This window comes from Monodelphis domestica, chromosome X (genome assembly GCF_027887165.1).
Source record: "Monodelphis domestica isolate mMonDom1 chromosome X, mMonDom1.pri, whole genome shotgun sequence".
Taxonomy (NCBI): Eukaryota; Metazoa; Chordata; class Mammalia; order Didelphimorphia; family Didelphidae; genus Monodelphis; species Monodelphis domestica.
Genome location: NC_077235.1, coordinates 39,236,547 through 39,258,265, shown reverse-complemented (window position 1 = coordinate 39,258,265; position 21,719 = coordinate 39,236,547). Strand labels below are relative to the sequence as shown.

At 41.5% G+C, this 21,719-nt stretch overlaps 1 long non-coding RNA gene across 33 annotated transcripts in view; it reads left to right on the top strand.

Moving 5' to 3' along the window:
- Window positions 1-14,091, top strand: part of LOC103098510 (uncharacterized) — a 143,087-nt gene extending 128,996 nt beyond the window's left edge. For all 33 annotated transcript variants that reach the window (XR_008914595.1, XR_008914569.1, XR_008914566.1 and 30 more), the window contains 4 exons: window positions 2,392-2,507; window positions 2,751-2,849; window positions 6,995-7,107; window positions 10,954-14,091. This is a non-coding gene — a long non-coding RNA (uncharacterized LOC103098510). The remainder of the gene's footprint in view (window positions 1-2,391; window positions 2,508-2,750; window positions 2,850-6,994; window positions 7,108-10,953) is intronic.
- The last annotated feature ends 7,628 nt before the right edge of the window (window positions 14,092-21,719 follow it).

Genomic DNA, 21,719 nt, shown 5'->3' with positions numbered 1-21,719 from the left:
GAATGCCTACTGAATGCTTGTTAACTGGAAAAAGGGAGCAGACACATCCTGTGCAACTCCAGAGGACAGTACCACAGTTAATTGGGAGGAGTGACAAGAATGCTTGGGATCAAGCAGCATTTTCTTAGGATTATAGAAGATAGGGGCTTATTGCTTTGGGAAACTTGTGGATTAAGCGACGCTCTCCCAGTATGGGTCAGTACTTTCTAATTTACAGGATCCACAGAGATGTCTAAAACACCGAGCATTTAAAAGTAGCTTGGACAGTTACTGCATTCTGCTTGCATTGATCTTACAACCTAGAGCCCAGCTCTCTTCGTAAGTGTTTGAAGGCTTTGGTGAGAATCAAGGCAAAAATCCATTGGCATTTTGGGTCTTCTCTTGCCCTTCAAGACTGTCCTAGCATGACCTCACTTGCACTAGGATATATAACTGCATGGAGGATCAGATGGCCCAATCTGGCAGGCATCTGTTTCAGTCTCAAAAGAGCCTCCTAAACAAGCCCCCGAAAGTTGGCCTGCCTCTGGGAGGATGCCAAGAACCTTATAGAAAAAGCAAAAGTTACATATTATTGAAAGGGAAATTCCATAGCTCCTAGGAAGTCATCTCCCTGGGGGCATATCTATCCTCCTGTACATGGGATTCAGAATCACAGCACCTCCAGGTCATATATGCTGTGTGCTAAACAGAATCGAATTAGCCTTCCTCACTGGCCTTGGGGCATTTGCCCAATTGGAAATAAACATGTGGTAGATCAGTATCCACAACAGATTGTCACCTACTGGCTCAGTAATGTTCATAATACTTGGATGGGAGCAGTTGACCACCTAGACAGAGGAGTCTTCTTGGTGTACCATTCACAATGAAAGTCACTCTGCCAGAGGGCTGCAATGCTTTATCAAGTCAAGTCCCGAGTCCAATTTGGGGGACAAGGAAAGACAGACAGTGCTACTCAATGTAAGCTAATAAGATCTAAATACTTCATGGCAAACCTTATTCTGGAAGTGTCATTGAAGACAGATAATGCGTGGCCCTTTTTGCCATTTTATCACCTGCCTGGCTCATGCATGATGTCTTGATTCTTTTCTAAGGGGAAGAATATAAACCATAGACCAGTTTGTAGTCTTCCTCACCCTACATATCGAATCCCTTGCGAAATCTCATTTTTACCTTCACAAAATCTCATGTGTGTGTGTGCACGTGTATACACGCACACACATATCACATATAGAAACAAACATATATGTGTATATGCATATACACATTTATTTTATATATGTATAAATATATACATACATACACACACACCCTTCTCTCCATTTGATACCACCATATTTCAGACCTTCATCACCTCTTGCCTGGACTACTGCCATAACCCTCTAATCAATCTCCCTGTCTTATTCCAATCTATACTCCACTAGGCTGCCATGATGATTTTTCTCAATCTCAGATCTGACCAAGTTGCCCTCCCACTCGGTGATTCCAGTGGCACCTAATTACCACCAGAATAAAATATAAGGACGCAATGGTGCATCAAATTCTTCACCCCAGCTTCTGCCTACCTTTCGAGTCTCCTTATACTTTCAAATCTTCTTATACCTTGGTCCCCTTCATATACTTTACAGTCTAGCCCTAGTGACCGGCCTACTCATAATTTCTCAAACATGATAGATAAGTCTATCTCCAATTGCTGGGCCACTGTACTTGTTGGCAATAAGAAGTCAAAGTTACAGAGAAGTAGATTTTGTTTCAATATATATTTCTTCCCAATTAGGCTCATTCAAAAATGCTGCTGGGCTTGGGGTCAGGGTAGGGGGACAGGGTGGTAAGCTTCCCCTCCCTAGAGGTCTTCAGACAAAAGCTGGATACCACTGATCAGTAATGCTATAGAGAGGATTGTTAATCGGGTAAGGATGACCTTCGAGATGCCTCCCAATTCTTCAAGGGCAGATGCTCCAAATTAGAGACACTCTAGTCTCTGTGACAAAACTGCTGCTTTGCACAGGAGGAGAAGGAATGCTCATCTGATGGTGCCAAGCAGAGTTGTGGGGACCCCTCCCTTTTGTGAACTTTTTGTTTTTTCCTTCTGCAAACTTTTCGCAAATAGTAGGGTATTCAGTAGTAAACTAGGAGTTGGGAGACCTGAGTTCCAGTCTTTGCCCTTTTCCTAATGAATTTTGTGGTCTTGGGTACAGTAGTGAACATCTCTGGACTTCATGTCCCTCATCTATAAAGGGAGGCAGTTGTACTAGATCTCAAAGGTCCCTTCCTGCTCTGATAGTTTATATTTTGCCTGTACAATCACTTAGGAGCAGTAATTTTCATTCAAACAACCAGTGTGCTCATTAGATCTTTAATAACCAAATGATCTTTATTGGTTGAAACACTCAGATTCTCTGAGGCATACAGTGAAGAACTCTGAACACTCGACCTGGAGGAGGAATTCCAAGGTTCATATCCAGGTGGTGCCATTTACCAGCCACGTAACCTGTAGCAGTGATGAGAATGTAAGCTCCTTGATGGCAGAGGCTGCCATGTTTTAATCTTTATAGTACCATGTCTTACAATTAGTAGGTACTTAATGAAGGCTTGTTCGTAAATCCTATTAATGCCCTTAAGCATAAGTTTCCTCATTTGGAAAATCTGGGTGGCATGGGTGGACCAGCTGTTCTGGAAGGTCCTTTGTATCTCGGTTATTCTGTGATTCTAGGTCGTGTTTTTCAAGTTCTAATTTCCAAATTTATTTCCAGTTTTTTCTCAGAATCACAGTGCTTCTGGGATATACTAGAGTGCTGCAGGGAGCTTGTTATGAAGAAAGCATTTTGTCAACCTTACAATGCTGTAGAAATGTGAGTTATTATTATTACTTTTGTTATTATTATTGTTTTGAAACCAGGACTCTGAAATCTCTGACAGCGCTGGCTGAGGAAGCCCTTGTGACTTTCCCAGGTTCCGTGGTCTGTCTGGAGTTAATTCCACAAATGATGGCCCAAATTTAATACCCTCTATTTAAAGGTCATGCATGCCATAAATCCAATAGCCAAAGCAATTTAATTAAGACATAAAACATAATGTAAACAACAAGAGGGAATTAAGTAGTAAAATCATTTTCTGCCCCCATGCACAAATGGATGCAATACTCATATAAGTCCCATAGGAGATTATAATCTAATTCTTCCCTAATATCCTTGAAAAATCCTCTAACGTCCCTCCTCTCACCTCCATGTTCTGAGCAGAATATACAGACACTTCAGAAGTCAGTGGAAAAAGTATAGGGTTCAGTGTGAGGTGCTTCATAGAGGCCTCAGGCCAGACTGAAAACTCCTGAAGACTCTTAGCTCAGCTTCAGAAGCACCAGGACTCCTGGGTTTGGAGATGCCAGAGCCATGATGCTCTAGGTACCCTCGGTTTAACCCTTCTAACTCTTCTTCCTTCCTGGAGAACCGAATTTTAAGTAATGCTAAATTTTAGTATGCTGTACTTGATCAGAATCTAAAGTAAAATGATGTGAAAATTTAAGCTGGAAGGAGCCTTTGAGATCATCTCATACAACCCCTCCATTCTCTACATGAGAAAACTGAAAATCAGAATGAGAAGTACCTTGCCCAAGGTCAAGCAGCTAATAACTGCCATTTCGGAGTTAGAACCCAGTTCTCTTGCAGCACAAATATACACTTTCACCTCCAGCATAACCACCTCTCCAGCTCTATAAATTGGAATTTGGGGTTGATTTCATGATATACCAATTTCCTAAGTTTGTAGTTGCTGGATTAATGCCAAAGGTCAATGGAGTGATTTAGAATGAAGGAGTAATATTTAGTGCTTTGCTGGACTGCAAGACAAGTTTGACATGTCATCTGGAAATTGAATTCCGCCACTCCATCTCTCAGATTATTTGCTTTCAAAAATGCAAAGGTTTTGTTTCGTTTGTTTTTTTTTAATCTCCTATTTTGAGCTTATTTTTCCCATCTTGTGAATCAAAATAATGTCATTTTTGGTCCCTATCTTACTTGTATTTAGACAACCAAACATCCAATTGATCACAGATGATTAAAAGAAAAAGAAAGTGTCAATTGTGTTGTTCTGATTTCCTCTACCTATTAGAAATTAGGTAATGATTCCGAGCTCACAGGAGAAAAATATAAGTGGGTGGCCATTTTAATTTGAAAACCTACCTTCTATTCTCTGATGAATCTAGTCCAAACTAACTTAGCCTGATGAATACTGATATTCTCAAACTTATTCAGGAGAGACCATTTTTCTCAGTAATATATGCAAGACTAGGGAGTATGCAGGTCACAGTTTGTTCATTAATATGATTGCTGTCAAATTAAATTCTTTAGTTCCAGGAATCAAATCTTTACAGTATGAAGTCCATTTTAGGCAATGGCTACATAGGGAGTCATCAATATATGAAGATTAAAAAGTCATGCTGGACAATACCAAGCTACGTTTGCCCAAGAATATGTGAGATTAGAGAGTTGAGTGGGGTTCTACTTATTCAGTACTTGGCCTCCATGGTGATTTTTCTAAATCACAGGCCTGACCATGTCGTCCTTCTGCTCAGTGACTCCAGTGGCTCTGAAGTTTTTTCAGCTTTGAGCAGTAGAGGGAGAAGTTAGTTGTTGAGAGAGAAGAGGAAGTCATTGTTTCTTCTATTACCAAGTTTTTATGCTCTAATGCTTTGATGGAGCCATGATCTCATCAATATGGGCATTCTCTCCTTTGGTGCACCCTGTCCCCTCCACGCCTTCCAATCCTGTATACTTCTTTTCCATATCCTCCTCCTGTAAATCCTTAATAGATGGTTTACCCAATATTCTAGAAGCCTTGTCTGGGCCCTTCAACCTTCCCTGGGTACTGACACAACACCTGAGCTGCTTCTGCTATCTGACCAGTCCACCTCCTGTTCCAACCACACATTTCCTAGAAGAGAGTTCTTAAGCTACTTTTTGCCTACAGGTCATCATAGGAAAGAGTCTGTAGGCTACTTTCCATTCACCATGAGTCTCTCCATTGCTCATTGGGTCACTCGCAACTTTGACTCTCCGGAGATTATGGTATTCTTCAGTGCACCATAGTGGTTTTGAAAGATGATGCCATTGCAATAAAAGTCCCAGCAAGTTCTACCATGCTAGAAAAGGACAGATCAAATGTGAAGTCATCTGTCCAGGAGCAAACCCAACTAAATACAGGGGCGCTCCTTAACACTAGGCTAGTTTGTAGAGGTTGAACACTTTGGGCATACCTTTGGCTATTTCCTAGCGTACAAATGGAACCATTTGTCAAGTTCTACAAAAGCAGAATGTACTCAGATCTGGGAGAGATATTCTTACTTCCAGGAGCAAATGATTTGGGGGTCAACAGGAAGAAATGCTACATGCAAATTAAGTTTATACAGGAGGTACAGACATAATATCTAGGCCTGTGATACTAAGGTCTAGAAAAGGTTATAAGTTCATAGATCTACAGCTATAAAAGATCATCTCATCCAGCCCCCTCATTGTACAAATAAGTACTAAGTCCTACAGGGATTCAGTGGCATGCCCACGGGCAGGAATGGAGTTGCAGAGCTGGGATACAGACTCAGGTACTGCGAATCCAAGTTTAACCTTCCTCATTAGTGACTGGCAGAACTAGCAACGTATTCCTGGAGGAAGTGGCACTGGAAATGGATCGTGTAGGGTATCCCCAACATAGGAAATGATAAGATCTAAGGTCAGAAAACATGGGAAATATTTTTGACATTCAAATATTTAATTGAACAGTGACCTGTTGTTCAGTTCAGTTTGAGTGTAGTAGGTGTGGGGGAGAGTAATGTGAGATAAGACTGAAAAAGCAGGATGAGGCTAAAGTGAAAAGAACTTCAAATGTTAACTGAGAAGTTTAGACTTTACTTGGATTTATTGAATCACATTCATCCTCCATTGTCAACCACACAATGTCAAAAAGGCCAGAGAAACGTTCCCAGAATATAGAGCTGACCTACCTAAGGAGGATTTACAGGAGAACGCAGATGAGAGGAGATGGACAGGACAAGATGGAATGGTTGGACTATGACTTGCACCATTGGAGGAAGTACCCACATGGATAGATCAGAGACAATGAAGTACTAAAATAAGGGCCTATGCGACATGTTTATATCTGATACAATTCTGGAAGACTTTCAATGTTTTTGGTTCGAATTAAAATGCCAGTTTTAGGGGACTAAGAATTTCAAAGGCAAATTAATGATTAGGAAAAAAAAATATATATATATATATATGTTGCCTTGCATTAAAGCAAAAACAGATGCACTGAAGGGCATTTTACTTAAAATGTGGAGGACCCTCTTTGAAAGGTAAGCCTCTACAGAGGATGCCACTCAACAGAAGAAGTAATGAATATATAGGGCCAAGAGCCATTTGCTATAGATATGTAGTCAAAGGATCTCAACAAAGAGTTTTCAGAAAAATATAAATAATCATCTATCATATGAAAAAATTATAAATTACCAGTAATAAGAGAAACATAAATCAAAACAACTTTAAGGTTTTGCCTTCTGTCTATCAAAGATTATAAAAATGGAACAAGTCAATGGTGGAAGAGTTGTCTTCCCAGACAAGCACACTCATATAATGTTGGTATATATAAGAATTGCTACAATCATTCTGCAAAACAATATAGAACTATATAAGGAAAGTCGTTAAGCCTTTATATGCTTTGGTCCAGAGATCCAACTACTGAGTATATAGCTCCAAAAATTTTTTAAATGGGTAAAAAAGAAGTAATGGTCCAACTGGGGTATTTATACCATAATTCCCCTCATTCTAGTGAGACCAACTCCTAGGAAGATCTTAGAAAAAATGCTTTGATCAAATATGGCTTCTACTAACTCAGCATTTTGGTGTGGTTAAACTTAACTAGTCCCAGAAATAGCTCCATTTAATTGACCTAATTCATCTGGTCCCATTCTATTTCCCTTCTGTGATATTGCTACTCCATTGAGCTTCAGAATATGCATCATGGCACCCCAGAGCACAATATGTTCATAATGAAGGCATAATCACAGTCCGTGTGAAGAAGGACTCCAGCAGCCTGAGAGTACCAATGATCACCATTAAATTTGTAAGTAATTGTATTTTCCCACTGGTTGTCTAGTCAGGTAATTGATGATTTGAAATTTCCAGGGAGAATCCCCATTCTTTGTATTTTCAGCTTGTATTTGAATAGTAGCAATTTGGGAATTTTGGAAAGCCACAGCCCCAATTTATTTGAGCATCTTTCCAGTCATATCCTTGAGTTTAACATTCTGCTCAAAACAAAATGGCATTTCCAATGTTATCGCCTTTGTTCAGACTTGACCTGGGATCTGAGCACTGGTAGGCTTGTGACCTAGTGAAAAGTAGTGCAGTTAAGTCCCAATTACTCAGAATACAAACTTACGGGACCCTTGAGGATGTGTTTTAGAGATCTGATAAATGATAAGGTAGCAACTTGATACCATGAATTTGTGCTACATTTAGAAAGAGCTGAGAGTCACCTGCATGGAAATGATATTTGAACCAATGCCAGGTGAGAGCATGAGGCATAGATTGGACTAGATCGCCACCAAGATTCCTTTTAATTCTTAAGATTCTTGGATTCTGCTGAGGAGATCATAGGTCAAGGAAGGAGAATCACAGTGTTCTACATCAATATGTTTTCGAAAGGGATATTTGCTAGAGTGGAAAGAACATTAGACAAAATGGGTTTCAGAAGACCCCGGTTCTAGTTCTGGTTGTTCCATTTACCAGTTGTATGGTCTTGGGCTTCAGGTGCCTCCCCCGAAACAAGAGGATTGAACCCTGTGATTTGTAAGGTCATAACATATGGCTTTAGAGTATGAAGGGACCTAACAAATCATCTTATTTGAAAGATGAGGAAAATAAAAGCTAGAATGGTCCAAGATCCCTTAGATGATAAGTAGCAGAGTTAAGACTCAAATGTAGGTCCTCGGATACCATATTACATTCTCTTTCCTTGTTCCTGTCCCATTCAGCTCTATGATTCTATGATTTTTTTAAAAGATCAAATCCCATATTAACAAATACCAGTCATTTTTCTTCTTCTAAAGCACAAAATGTTTCCGTGTTCCACCAGATAATTCTTTGGTAATATGCTTTGTTGACCTCCCTAAGAGGGTGGCCAACCAAGATGATAAGAAGCCTGGGGAAAATGTGATAGAAGAGTCCCTTTAAAAAGCCAATTGGGATATTTTAACCTGGAAAAAATATGTTATACAACAACCACAACAGAAAGGGAATCAACATTGAAGTCAGAGAACCTGGGGGTTTCCCTGCTTGTATGTTCTTGGGCAAGTCACTTCCCATTCACTCCGTCCTATGTAAAATGAGGGGTTTGGACTCAATGGCCTCTAATGTCTATAATACCTTGATCCAAAGACTTAGGGAGGAAGTAATAGATCTCTTCAAGTATTTGAAGGGATATCAAGTGGAACAGAGGTTAGACATGTTCTAATTGGCATCAAAGGGCAGGAGCAACAGGTAGAAAAATCACCTGGGAAAATTTGGGCTTGATTATAAGAATAAACTCCTTCACAATAAGAACTATGGAAAAGTAGAGTGAGTTGTCCTGGTAAGTAATGAGGATTTGTTTTTGAAGTTATCAGTTTACTAAATACTTCTTACCCAGAAAGGTCAGCTCAAACATCACCTCCTCCATAAAGCCTTCCCTGATCTTCCCTGTTACAAACAATCTTTTTCATGGATATCACCTGGAAATCTTTGAGCATTTTGGGCTGTGAGAACAGACTAATCAGATTAATTTTCAGAGTTGGGTTATTGATGGGAGTTTTTTTTAGCAAAGTCTATCACCCAATACCATGATCATAAGGTCTCTTTCCAGCCATCATATTATGTACTGCTCTCTGGTGCTTAACCTAAGACTCCCCATTGGCAAGGCAATTACAGATGTGAATGGAACTGTTGGTTACAAGAAGCCTTTGATTTCTGAGGATAGGAAACTGCTTTGAGTTCTCACCCATTATTCTATGAGCTTTAGCAAATTGAAACCTAAAATTAAAGTTAACGATTTAAATGAAATCCCAGCTTGAGACTAGGCGAGAGGAAAACAGAGATGTGTCAGAAGAAGATGGAAAGTCAGTCATCCAGAGCAGAACATAAAGTGAAGGATGATGACACCAGAGACTTTTCCTCAGTGTACCTATTTTGATGAACAGAATAGTCAAGTCTCCATGGCCCATTGGGGCTTATTTTGTGATGGGACATCATATGGATTATAGTGAGGGAGGGCTCCAAGCCTTCAGCAGACAACAGGGTGTTGTTTTCACACTATCCAAGCTCCGAGGATCAGAGGTGGTGAGAGAAGCTTCCAGAGGACGATGGCCTCAGATGCAGCCCTAATGATGGCAGAGGGAATATGGTGTGGCACATAGGGAGGGCTGGCCTTGGAATAGAGGAAACCAGGGCTTAAGATCTGCCTGTTATACATAATGGCTATGTAACTTAGGGCAAGTCACTTACCAATGCCCTAGACAACTCTAGAACGTCGTAAGTTGAAGAGCAGGTATTGATGTACATTGACAAAAGGGAAGTACCCTCAACAAGTGTTCCCTACACCGATAAAATCTTTCTAGCTTGGCACAGAGGAGCAACAGCAAGGAGAGACTAAACAAAGAGACGTGATGCCATAGAGAAGGGAAAGAGAGACATGAGAGCAGAGTTCTTTTGCTTGTATTGGTGGTTGGAGTCACTCTTCCACCAACAGGACAGCCAAGAGGAGCACTGGGCTGAGAATTAGAAGGACTCCTCTTCCTGAGTTCAAATTTGCCATTGAATTTGGTATGTTTCCTCCAAGCTAAAAGTGAGCTAGACATTGTGGTGGGGCGAGGTCATCTCTATCTCAGGCGTCAGATGAGAAGGACTATGAGGCAGAGCCTAGGTGAGGTCCAGCTCTGTTCTTCCTAGAAGAGAGGAAGAGACAGGAAGGATGCCGTATTTTGCCCAGTGCTATCCACTGGTGCTACAAAAACTGCAATAGAGAAACGTTCTCTATAAAAGGGTTTGAGATCCCAAGTCTTACTCTCCATTTAACATGAATGGTACCCATCTGGTTTTTTTTTTCCATTTGATAGACACAAAAGACAAGAGAAAGTGTTTCAGTTCAAAGCATTCCTAGAGTCCTACATTTGGGAGTTTCTATCCTTTTCCACATGACAATAGGCAGTGACAAACTTCTTCCTTATTGATCTCTAGGAGGCAGCATGATACGGCATGTTGGACTTTGAGGCCCTTCATGCCCTGCTGGGGACCAGTCACAGGAATTCCCCCATCACCTCAAGCCCGTAAGATCAAAAGAAAAGGCTCCATCACCGATAGGGCTCTTAGGAGCTAAGGCAAGATACTAAGTCCTAGGCAAACCTGAAAGTACTACATGAGTGTCGGCTACTATTACGTGACTATTCAGAAGCACAAAAACGGCATTCTATTGGTGTGGTTATTTGTAACTTACGTGTGCATTAAGGCATTTGTAGGAAAGGCCCTTCTCAGTTCTGTTCAGTTTGTTCATTTGAGTGAATATATTTACATATACATATTCATACCTAGGTGGCAGCTAGTTAACAAAGACACCAGGGGAAAGAGTGCAAAACCTCCCTCAAAAACAATCTGCCTCTTAAGACCCACTGTCCTGCTCCCCTCCATTCACAAGCCACTTTGCCCCCCACCCCACTAGGGAATATTCACGTCAACATTGAGTCTACTTTGAGGTAGCAGCAAGAACCACATTGAACCAAGGATCCCCTTTTGGTCAGTGCATAGACTGAGGAGGCTGGTCCAATGACCCACAAATGTTCTGGGGATACATTTGAGTTCCCCCCAGTAATAAGTGCGAAAGTGGTGCCATACTTGGGGGGGGGGGAAGGAACTGAAGGCAAACTCTCTGGCTTTCCAGGAACAGTGATGGCTGAGAGAATGGAGGAAGTGCTGTTGAAGACGCTGAAGCTGGCCCCTCTGGGGGCTCCTGTCCTCTGCAATGGCAAGGGCATCAATGGGGACATCATGGACAGGCTACAGAAAGAAAGAGATCTCGCCTTCTGAATGAGAGCTTAAAATAGAAGAGTGAGCAGCTTCTCTGTCAGGCATGTGCTACATCTAGCAAGCTCTGCTTGACCCATACACACACACACACGTGTGTGTGTGTGTGTGTGTGTGTGTGTGTGTGTGTGTGTGTGTGTGTGCACGCGCATGTGTGCCTCCAGACTTGTGGATCAGATCAAGAGTGTGAAAAAGGAAAAATGGTCGGGGAGGGAGGAAACTGCCCACATACAGCTCCTAAGCCAGATACTACCTAGAGCTGGAGGCAAGGCAGAAAGAGGGTGTCATGGTATAAGGTACCAGACATGGGTAACATGGAGAGCATCTCAAGGGTGGTGAAGTGACTGGAGATCATACTATATGAGGATCAGTGAGAAGAAAAGGGCCTCTTTTGTGCGCAGAAGAGAAGCCCCGAGGAGGACATAGTCACTTTCTTGAGTATTGGCAAGGCTGATACAAGAAAAAAGGAAGAAACTGGTTTGGCTTGACCCCTGAAGGCAAAACTTGCAGCACTGTGTAGACGTTCAGGAAAGATGTGAGACTCAGTATAAGGAAAGCCTCTGTGGTGAAATGGGCTGAGGCATCTGAGTTACACAGCTGGTAGACTCAAATTCAGGAAGTCCTCAGTTCAGATCCTACCTCAGATAATTACCAGTTGTGTGATCCTAGATAAGTTACTTAGCCTTTCTCACCCTCAATTTCTTCAGGGACATTCATTAGCTATGCAGCCATGGATGACTTACTAAATCCCAGTTTCTTCATCAGTAAAAGGGGAATAAAACACCAGGCGTACCCACAGTATAGAATTTCTGAGAGGTTCAGAGGAGCCAAACATCACCAAAATGTCAGCTTGTCTCACAGTGACTTGATGGCGTTTTGAAATAGAGTAGAAACAAAAAAGTGGTGGAGTCTGAAAGAACACTATAGTGGCACTGACCTGTAACTCAGAAGACCTGAGTTCAAGTTCCCATCTGTGGACGTGGGCAAGTCACTTTTCATTTCAGGGATACCTGGAGGAAAGATTGTTGGATTAGGCAACTTCTAAGACCTTCCCATCTCAACTGTCCTCACTCAAGTGTTTGGGAAGCCTTGTGTGCATTTTTGTGCAGCCTGTTCAAGGGCTTAAATGAGCAAAGGAGCCAGGGGACTTGAACTTAAGAATTCCCACCATTTGAGACTATTGACCATGATTTGAGAAGTCAGGGGGGGAAAAAGACAGAGTGAGATAATAAGAAAAAATCACAGGAATTGGCTTGCCTATGAGCCTTGCCTTCATGATAATATTTTATGGGTCTGTTAAGGTTTCTGCTGAATGGATTCTACTGGTCTGGTGTCTCTCTGTTTCTCCGTTTTATCTAGATTGAAATAGGAGATAGTCGAATCTACAAAGGCCCAATTTTGCGATACCACAAGATCGGAAACGTGCGTTTTGTCTGTGTCCCTGAACCCTAGCACCGAGTGGGAGGACACTTTTACTCTCTTGCATTAATAATGAATAACCCAGCAGAGAGCTTTTAAAGGTCCCAATTGTGAATCGTTAACGGGTACGTGCATGGTGAATTCCCTTTCTCAGCACACGTCTGCCTCTAGAAGGCTTTAACACCCAGCAGTATGGAAAGGCAGTGATGTATTTCCTCTGAGTGCATTATAACTAATCACCGAGGAGGTGCACTCTACCTCCAGAGCCAATGGCAAGAGAACAGGACGACTTTAACCACCAGTATTTGTCACAAATGTCCACTGGTTCAGCTAGAGCAGCATTTTCCAATTTGATGAGCCTGCTTGCTGAAGGAAGAAAACGTTCAAGAGAATTTGACCATGGAGTCGTGAGAATGCACTGTCCCGGATCTCTCCCCTAGCTGCCTTTACTAAATAACCCCTTCCTTGGAGATATTCCAAGCGCCTGAAAGGCAGGCATTGTTATCTATATTCCGCAGGCAGGAAAGTGAATCTGGGAAAGGTTCAGTGACATTATCAAAGACATTATAGCAAGTCCGGCCGGACTCACTTCCCCACAATGATGCTCTGACTTGTTCGCCACATCTGGACATTCTTGAAAACTCTTCTCCAAAGAAACCTTGAGGCTTTTCTTTCCCCCATTTACTTTCTAAGGAGGCAGATGTTTCTGCAGGGAACATCAAAGGCTAGAATGCAGATTCTGAACTCTGAATCACAGTTCATTAAAGGGATATGCTCTGAGACGTTTCCAAACTTTTTCAGATGAGGCTATCACATAACCTGACTTTAGAGAAGTTTCCTGAATTGCTCAATTGTCCCTACACTGGCCAAGACCTGAGTCCATTGTCTTTACTTATCCCCACTTTGTGGCGTCTTCATTCTTTAGTTCATGTGTTCATTCACAAACATTAATAAGGACCTACTACAAATTCCTTAGCTAGGCATTCAAGGCCCTTTCCACAAACTAGATGTTGCATCTATTTGCATACATTTGTATAAGCGGTTCCACATTCCTGGAGTGTATTCCCTTGGTATATCTGCCTCTCTGAATTTCTGTCTTCCTTCTAGGTTCAGATCCGATTCTACAATCACCTTGAAGTCCACTCTGATCTCCCCAGTGCAAGTTGGTTCTCTATCCCTCTTGAGTCCCTCTTGCATCCTAGCTGTTTTTAGACACATTGTGTCTCCCAATAGCTATTGAGGCAGTGTAGCGGAGTAGACAGAGCACTGGATTTGGAGGCTGGAAGACTCAAGTTGTTTGAATCTTGTCTCACACACATAAGAAATATGTGACCCTGGGCTTCTTTGAGTTCCTGTTTCCTCATCTGCGAAATGGGATTAGGGATAGCTGTGATGCCTTTGTCCCAAGCTTGTTGTGAGGTTTAGATAAGATCCATTCTTACATAAACTTTAAAGCTATTGAAAGTGAGCTCTGATGAACATAAGTTCCTGGAAGACGGAGCCCAGTTTTCATTTTGTCTTTTGACAGCCTCCAGTGTAGAGAGAGTGAGAACACAATAAAGTTTGTCCAGTTGAATTTTCTGTGTACAGAATTGTCCTAAGAACTGGGGGGGGTGTATAGAGATAAACCTGGTAAGGTCCCTGGCCTGAGGAAATCAAGGTCTAGTAAAGGAGAGGAGACTTGGTGAGAGGCCATATGATAGTGTGGAAATAATCCTGGAATCAGAGGCTGAAGACACGGCACTGAGTCCTCACATGCTAGCTGTTTGACCCTGAACAACTGTTTTCCCCTCTCTGAGCCTCAACTGTGCAACAGGGATTAGAGTTCCAGAGCTGCGAAGGACCTCAGAGGCAATTTAGTCCAGTCTTCAGCTGACAGAATCATCTCTTCAGTGGCATAAGATTGCATTCATTATAATATATCGACGAAGGCTTTTAAGCCTAAAGTGCTATAGACATGGTGGCTAGGATCTCTTGAATCCCCTGCTTTGTCATGATTGTTTTCCCCTGAACAATTGGAAACCCCCTCAAAAAAAGCAGAATGGAGAGACAAATTCATCCGTTTAGGAAGGAGTAGAATGAAGACTTAACTGATATTCCGGAAATAGAAATACGAACCAAGGAAGAGTGTCCACTGAGATATGTTGCATAAAACATGTGTCCAAGGATATGATTGTCCAAGTTGCAGATGATTTTATCAACTGTAGATTTAGAAATATCTTTTCATGCTCCAAGGAGCACAGATTTAAAGCTCAAATGGACCTTAGGTATAGGATTTGAGGAGGTGCTCATGGGCATCTGCATCAGTTTACCTTCCTGCAGGTCCCAAGAAATCTGGCATCCTTCAGCAAGTTCCCAGGGCTGTGATCTATCCTGGCAGGAAGGAAGGAGTTAAGAAGTTAACATGAGCTATACCGCCATCTTTTCCCTTCCCCTTCCCCCTAACCCCCTCCCCCCAAAAGAAAAGTAGTGACAAACTGATCAATGCCTATTCTAAGTATTCTCCAACAAGGCAGTACCCAGACCTTGGCTTGAATCCCAGATCAGACTTCCAACCTATTGAACAATAAACTACCCCAGTCTTGTGACCTTTCCCATGCAACTAATACACATCAGTGCCAAGGGAAACCCTCCTCTACCCTCTAGCTCACATTGTTAATTTTAGCAGATTGAGCCTTTGTGTCTGGTCATTCCCACTCTGTCGCTTTACCAAGTTCAGACTCCATCCTTGGAATTGTCTGGGCCAAAGTTCATGGGGCCAGGCCTTGGGACTATCATAGAGAATGTGAATCTGCTTTGGATAGCTCAGGGAACCCAACATATTTCTGTGTGCGTGTGTGTGTGTGTACAAGTGTACATGTGTGTTTACGTGTGAGTGCGCTGGGTGGGGTACACAGGGAAGGAATCTGTTAGCTATGATTTCTGTGTTTCTGGAGCATAAGGAAATAGTACGTCCTTATTTTAGCAAGCAGGATATTATAGTGGCAAAATAATTGGACTTGATCCTAGCTTTGATTCCTACTATTTTATTTTATATAATGTTGGGCAAGTAATTTCTCACTCCCCCTATCCTCAGTTTCCCTATTTATACTGTGGAGAAATAAGACTAGAGGACCTCTGGGGACCCTTCCTTTTTTGAAATTTTCCAGTCCAATTCATACAGTCCTGTCTTTCCCTAGGGGAAAGCTCCAGTTTTAGGTTCTATTCTGCAAAACTGGGAATCCCTCAGGAAGAGGGAAATGCCTGTTTCTGCGTACAGTTTGCAAGATGAATGCACAAGTCAATGAATATGGCTGTGAGTGTATCTTTGAATATGTACATGTATGTACATTTGCATCTTTGTTCTTCAGGGTTCTTAGGGATGAAATATATGCAGTGGGAATAAACCAAACAAAGCTACCATGAAAATTATTTATGCAGCTAAACTGTATGTAATATTACCACTAGATCATATTTCTGTAGTTCCTTCTAGTGTGAAAAACTCTTTCATTCCCATCCTATGATTGAGATAGCACAGGAATTTATCTTTTTTCAGATGATAAAACTGAAAAGCTGTGGGCAGCTGGGTTGCTCAGTGGATGGAGAGCCAGGCTTAGAGAGAGGAGGTCCTGGGTTCAAATCTGGCCTCAGATATTTCCCAGCTGTGTGACCCTGGGCAAGTCACTTAACCCCCATTGCCTTGCCCTGACCACTTTTCTGCCTTGGAACTAATACACAATATTGATTCTAAGAAGGAAGATAAGAATATTTTTTTAAAAAGGAAAGAGGGGGGGCAGCTGGGTAGCTCAGTGGATTGAGAGCCAGGCCTAGAGATGGGAGGTCCTAGGTTCAAATCTGGCCTCAGACACTTCCCAGCTGTGTGACCCTGGGCAAGTCACTTGACCCCCATTGCCTAGCCCTTACCACTCTTCTGCCTTGGAGCCAATACACGGAAGGTAAGGGTTTATAAAAAAAAAAAAAGGAAAGAGGGGGCAGCTGGGTAGCTCAGTGGATGGAGAGCCAGGCCTAGAGATGGGAGGTCCTGGGTTCCAATCTGGCCTCAGACACATCCCAGTTGTGAGACCCTGGGCAAGTCCCTGGACAACTCCTCATTGCCCAGCCCTGACCTGCCTTAAAACCAATACATAGTATTGATTCTAAGATGGAAGATGAAAGTTAAAAAAACTAAAAAGCTTTGAGAGGTTATTAATTTATTAATTAAACTTTCATTACTGTATGGAGCCCAATGCGAGGCTCTAGAAAAAGTCCAAAGTACACAGAAGGCCTGGCCTTTGCCTTAATAAACCTTTTGCTTTTGTAGGGGGGAAAGATGCCGAAAGAGAACTGTAACTAACAAAGAGCCCGTGGAACATAGACTAGAGAGAGACAGAACCAAGTATCAAATGGGTCAAGGGCAGAAGGGCCTTCCTGACGGGGTGGAAATGGGAGGCAAAGCTTTCTGAAGGAAATATCATGCTCTAAATATCTCAATATTCTCCGTATTTATATCTAATATCTAAATATTACTCTCTAAAATTGGATCCGAAATTAATAGTAAGAGAGAGGATAAGGGATGTTACATAGAGAATAGCATTAAGTAGCCTCCATTCTTTAAGGCAAATATTTTGAATTTACTTATCTCTCCATACATTGTTCTTTTCTCCTCTCCTTCCTCCTCTGGCCCCCAAAAGAATGGAAGCTGCTTGAGGATAGGGACTGTTTTTATTTTTGTCTTTCTACCCCAAGAGTATCGGAGTGCCTTGAACAGATTTAGGTACTCATAAATGCTTGTGGGATCGAATTATTTGAATTCAAGAAGGAATACAAGCATCAGTGTGGAAATAATATGAGGTGAGGATGGCAAAAGAGGCTGATGCCTGAAGGTGAAGGGCCTTGAATATCATCAGTCAGGTAATGATCATTGAACCTGATTGAAGGGGCAACCTAAAGTGCTGAATATGTTTAAGGACAGGAATTCCAGGAGTATAAAAACACTTCTTTTGGAAGCAACATGAAGAATAGATTTGAGGCAAGAATGGTGAGGGACGGAGAAGATTGAGGTAAGAAAAAAAAACAAAAGAAAAAAGCCTGGTCCAGATGTATTTGTAGATTTTTTTTCTTATTTCTTAAAAAACAATGAATACGTATCTCAAAATGGAGAAAGAAAACCCTCTACCAAACTCCTTTTGAGCCAGATATATTTTTAATGCCTAAACCAAGAGAGAATAAAGCAAGGAAGGAGATCTAGTGATTCAAAAATGCTAAAGACTGAAAGAAGTTGATGGTGAAAGTTGTGAATTAGCACCACTTTTCTGGAAATATGCTTAAGAAAGTTACTAAAATGGCTATGCTCCTTAACCAAGAGATTCCATTGCTAGATATATACTCCACAGAGGTCAAAGACAAAAATAAAAGCCCTGTATTCGACAAAATGTTTATAATAGCATTTTTATAGTAGTAAAGAACTGGAAAAAAGTATATGCCTATCAACTGAGAAATTGCTAAAAAAATTGGGGCATACCAATGTAATGGAATATGAAAAAATGAGGATGATTAACATAGAGAAACACAGTAAGACTTATATGAATGGATAAAAAGGGAAGGAAGCAGAACCAAGAAAACAACAGATGCACCACATAAAGGGAAATAACAAAATAGCCCAAACTGAATATTGTGAAATTCTAATTGAATGTAGCTCCAATGAAGAAGTATGAAAAGGCACCTCTCTACCTCACTTGCAGGCGTGAGAGACCATGGAAGTAGAACAATAGATGTAATATCAGAATTTTCAATGTGTTGGTTAGTTTCTTAGAACTCCTCCCCACATCCACCCCACTCTTTTGTATTTTTTGTTATAGCCTTTGTTTCTTTTCTTTTCATTCTTTGGTTCTGGGAGCATACTGGGAAATATAGATGATGTAAACAGAGATATAAAGAAATGTTTTCAAAAGACAAAAAAAAGTGGCTGCTGCAAAAAATATGGGGGGTGCTACTAAAAACTTTATTATGTTGGTGGTAGTGGAAGAAGGATAAGAGATAGAAACAAAAGCTTAGAGTTTGGTACATGGGCAAAGTGGGTGAATAAAATGATCTGGAAGAAATGTAGGAACTCTATTTGGGGCATGTGGAATTTGAAAAGAAAATGAACAGAAGATGTTTCGTAGGCCACTGGAAATTCTGGGATGGATCTTAGAAGAGGGATAGGATTGGACATACAAAAGGGATAGAAATAGATGGTGAGAGTCCCTGTCTTTGAAGAACTTACAATGTACTAAATGGTCGTGTGTGGTCATGCATGGTGAAGATGAGTCTGAATTCATATCTTCTGAGTCAGCCAACAAGCTCTTATTAAGTGTATGCATAGTGCTGTGTACTATGTAAAAAAAGGCAGAAGCAGTAAAAGAAATCAAACCCTCACCTTCCATTTTAGAATCAATACTATGTGTTGGTTTCAAGGCAGAAAAAACATAAGAGCTAGGCAAAAGGGGTGAAGTGACTTGCCCAGGGTCACACAACCAATAAGTATCTGAGTACAAATTTGAACCTAGGACATCCCATCTCTGGGCCTGGCTCTCTATCCACTGAACCATCTAGCTGCTCCCAGGAAGTTACATTTTGATGGTGAAGACAGTGTGTAAATAATTAGGCACATACAAAATATTTAGAGAGTATATGGAAGATAATCTGAGAGGGAACTGAACTAGCAGTTTAGGGCTCTAGGAAAGGCTTCCAGTGCTGGTGAGGTTTGACCTGAGACTTGAAGGAAGCCAGGGAAATTAAGAGGTAGAGATAAGGAAAGAGGTCATTATAGGTGTGGGTAATGAGTGCAAAATCACAGATTTGGGGGATAGAATGCCAAATTTGATGGATACTAAGTGTAGCTGAGTCACAGAATACGTAGAGAGCAACAGAGCATGAGAAGCTCAGAAGGTTAGGAAGGGGTCCGATTTAAATACTAAGCAAAAGACTTTTAATATGCTTCAGGTGGTGATGGGGAACCACTGAAGCTGAATGGGGGAAGAGGAAGTAGAAGTGGGATAATATGGTCAGACTTTTGCTTTAGAAAATCATCTGGGCAGGTAATTGGCAAGTTGGAATGAGAACAACTTTGATCAAAGAGACCAGTTTAGAAAGCTGTTCTGTTAGATAAAATGAGACACAATAAGGGCCTGAACTAGAATGGTTTGCTGTGTGAGCAGAGAGAATCGAGAATGGGATACAAACAAGAAATGTGAAAGTAGAAACAATATTTGGGATAGTTGGCTGTGTGAGGTGAGTGAGGGTGAAGAGTCCAGGATGACACCAGAATTGGATGCCCGAGTGATTGGATAGTGATACTCTCAAGAGTAATATGGAAGCCTAGGAGAAAGGAGGGTTTCGAAGGAAAGACAAAGAGTTCTGTTTTCAACATTTTGGGTTTGAGATGCTCATGAGACATTCATTTTGAGATGCCCAAAAGGGAGAGTAGCTCAGGAGAGAGAATGAAGCTACATATATAGATCTGAGAATCATCTGTATAGAAATGATCATTGAACTCATGGGAACCAATGAGTTCAAGTAATAGAATATAGGGCAGTGATGGCCAAACTTTTAGAGACCAAGTGAACAAAATACAGCACTCATGCCGCATGTGAGCCCCCGACCTTACTTCAGATAGGGGAGGAAGGAAGTGCTCCCATTGGGCTGCTGGGCAGAGGATCAGGTAAGGTGAAAAATGTCCTTAGGCACATGTGATGAAGGGAGCAGCCCACTCCATCATGCTCCAGCATGCATGTCATAGGTTCACCAACACGGGTAAGGGCATACCCCTTTTAGGGTCCTGGACCTCTTTGGTAGTCTGATGAAGTCTAAATACTTCTAAGAATAATATTTTTAACCCCTCACCTTCCATCTTAGAATCAATACCGTGTATTGGTTCCAAGGCAAAAAGAATGGTAAGGGCTAGGTGATGAGTGTTAAGTGAATTGCCAGGGTCACAAAGCTGGGAAGTATTTGAGGCCAGATTTGAACCTGGCTCTCAATGCATTGAGCTACCCAGCTACCCCCTCAGAATAATATTTTTAAATATATGATAAAATACATAGGATAATAAAACAAATCAATTATGATTAGATACAATTATAAAAATATATTTTTAAATAGTCTATAGACCTCAGGTTAAAAATCTCTGCTCTATATAACATAGAAGGGAGAAGAGTGCCCAGGAAAACACCTTGTAAGACATTTACATTTAGTGGGAGTGAAATAGAAGAAAAAAACACAAAGGAGACTGAGCAGGAGCAGTCAATGAGGTGGAGGAGAACCAGTAAGAGAAGAAGAAAACCAGAGAGAGCAGCGTCACAAAAAAAGTAGAGGGGAGAAAGTATCCAGGAAGAAAGGGTTCTCTATAATCTCAAGAGCTGCAGAGAGGTCAAGAAGGATGAGGAGAGAGCAAAGGTCATTAGAATGAGCACAGAAGAAGCCATTAGTAACTTTGGGGAGGGCAATTTCAGTGGAAGTTAGATTGCAGAGGCTTAAAAGACAGTAAGAGGATAGGATGTGGTGGTACCTAGTGTGCACAGCTTTCTCAAAGAGTCTAGCCAGAAGAGGAGGAGAAGCCTGGGAGGATAACTGGTGGTAATGGTCTGACCAAGTGAGGTTTTTTTGTTTGTTTTTAGGATAGGAAAGCATGGGTACGCCTAGAAGCAGCAGAGAAGCAGCCACTAGGAAGAGAGAGATTGAAGCTGGAAGAATGGGGGGGCTAATAATGGGAGCAATCTGCTGGAGAGGGTGGGAAAAGATGGTGTCCAGGGTATATGGAAAAAGATTGACATTGTCAAGGAGAAGAGTCATCTCTTTCTCTGAGTCCAGAGTAAAAGAAGAGACGGGAGGGGGAGAAGAGGAATGGGGAGGAAGGAATATGTCTGAGTGAAGTCAGATGAGGAAGACGGGGTCCAGGTTCAACACTTTCTTCTCTACACCATCACATCTCAGCTCTATGCTGATCAATACACAAATATCACATATTGCAACAATCTCCAAACACTGGCCTGTGATGGATAGCTGTATTCTAGGGCGAGGGAAGCGGTGTTCAATAAAACCATAAAATCCATTAATAATCATCAGTCCTGCTGAATCTGACCAATAATTCTAGCCCTTCAGTGTAACTAAGGCCCAGAGCTGCCAATGTAGCCATCGAAAGTAAAGAAACACCCAGAAGGACTCTTCCTTCCCATCATCTCTCAA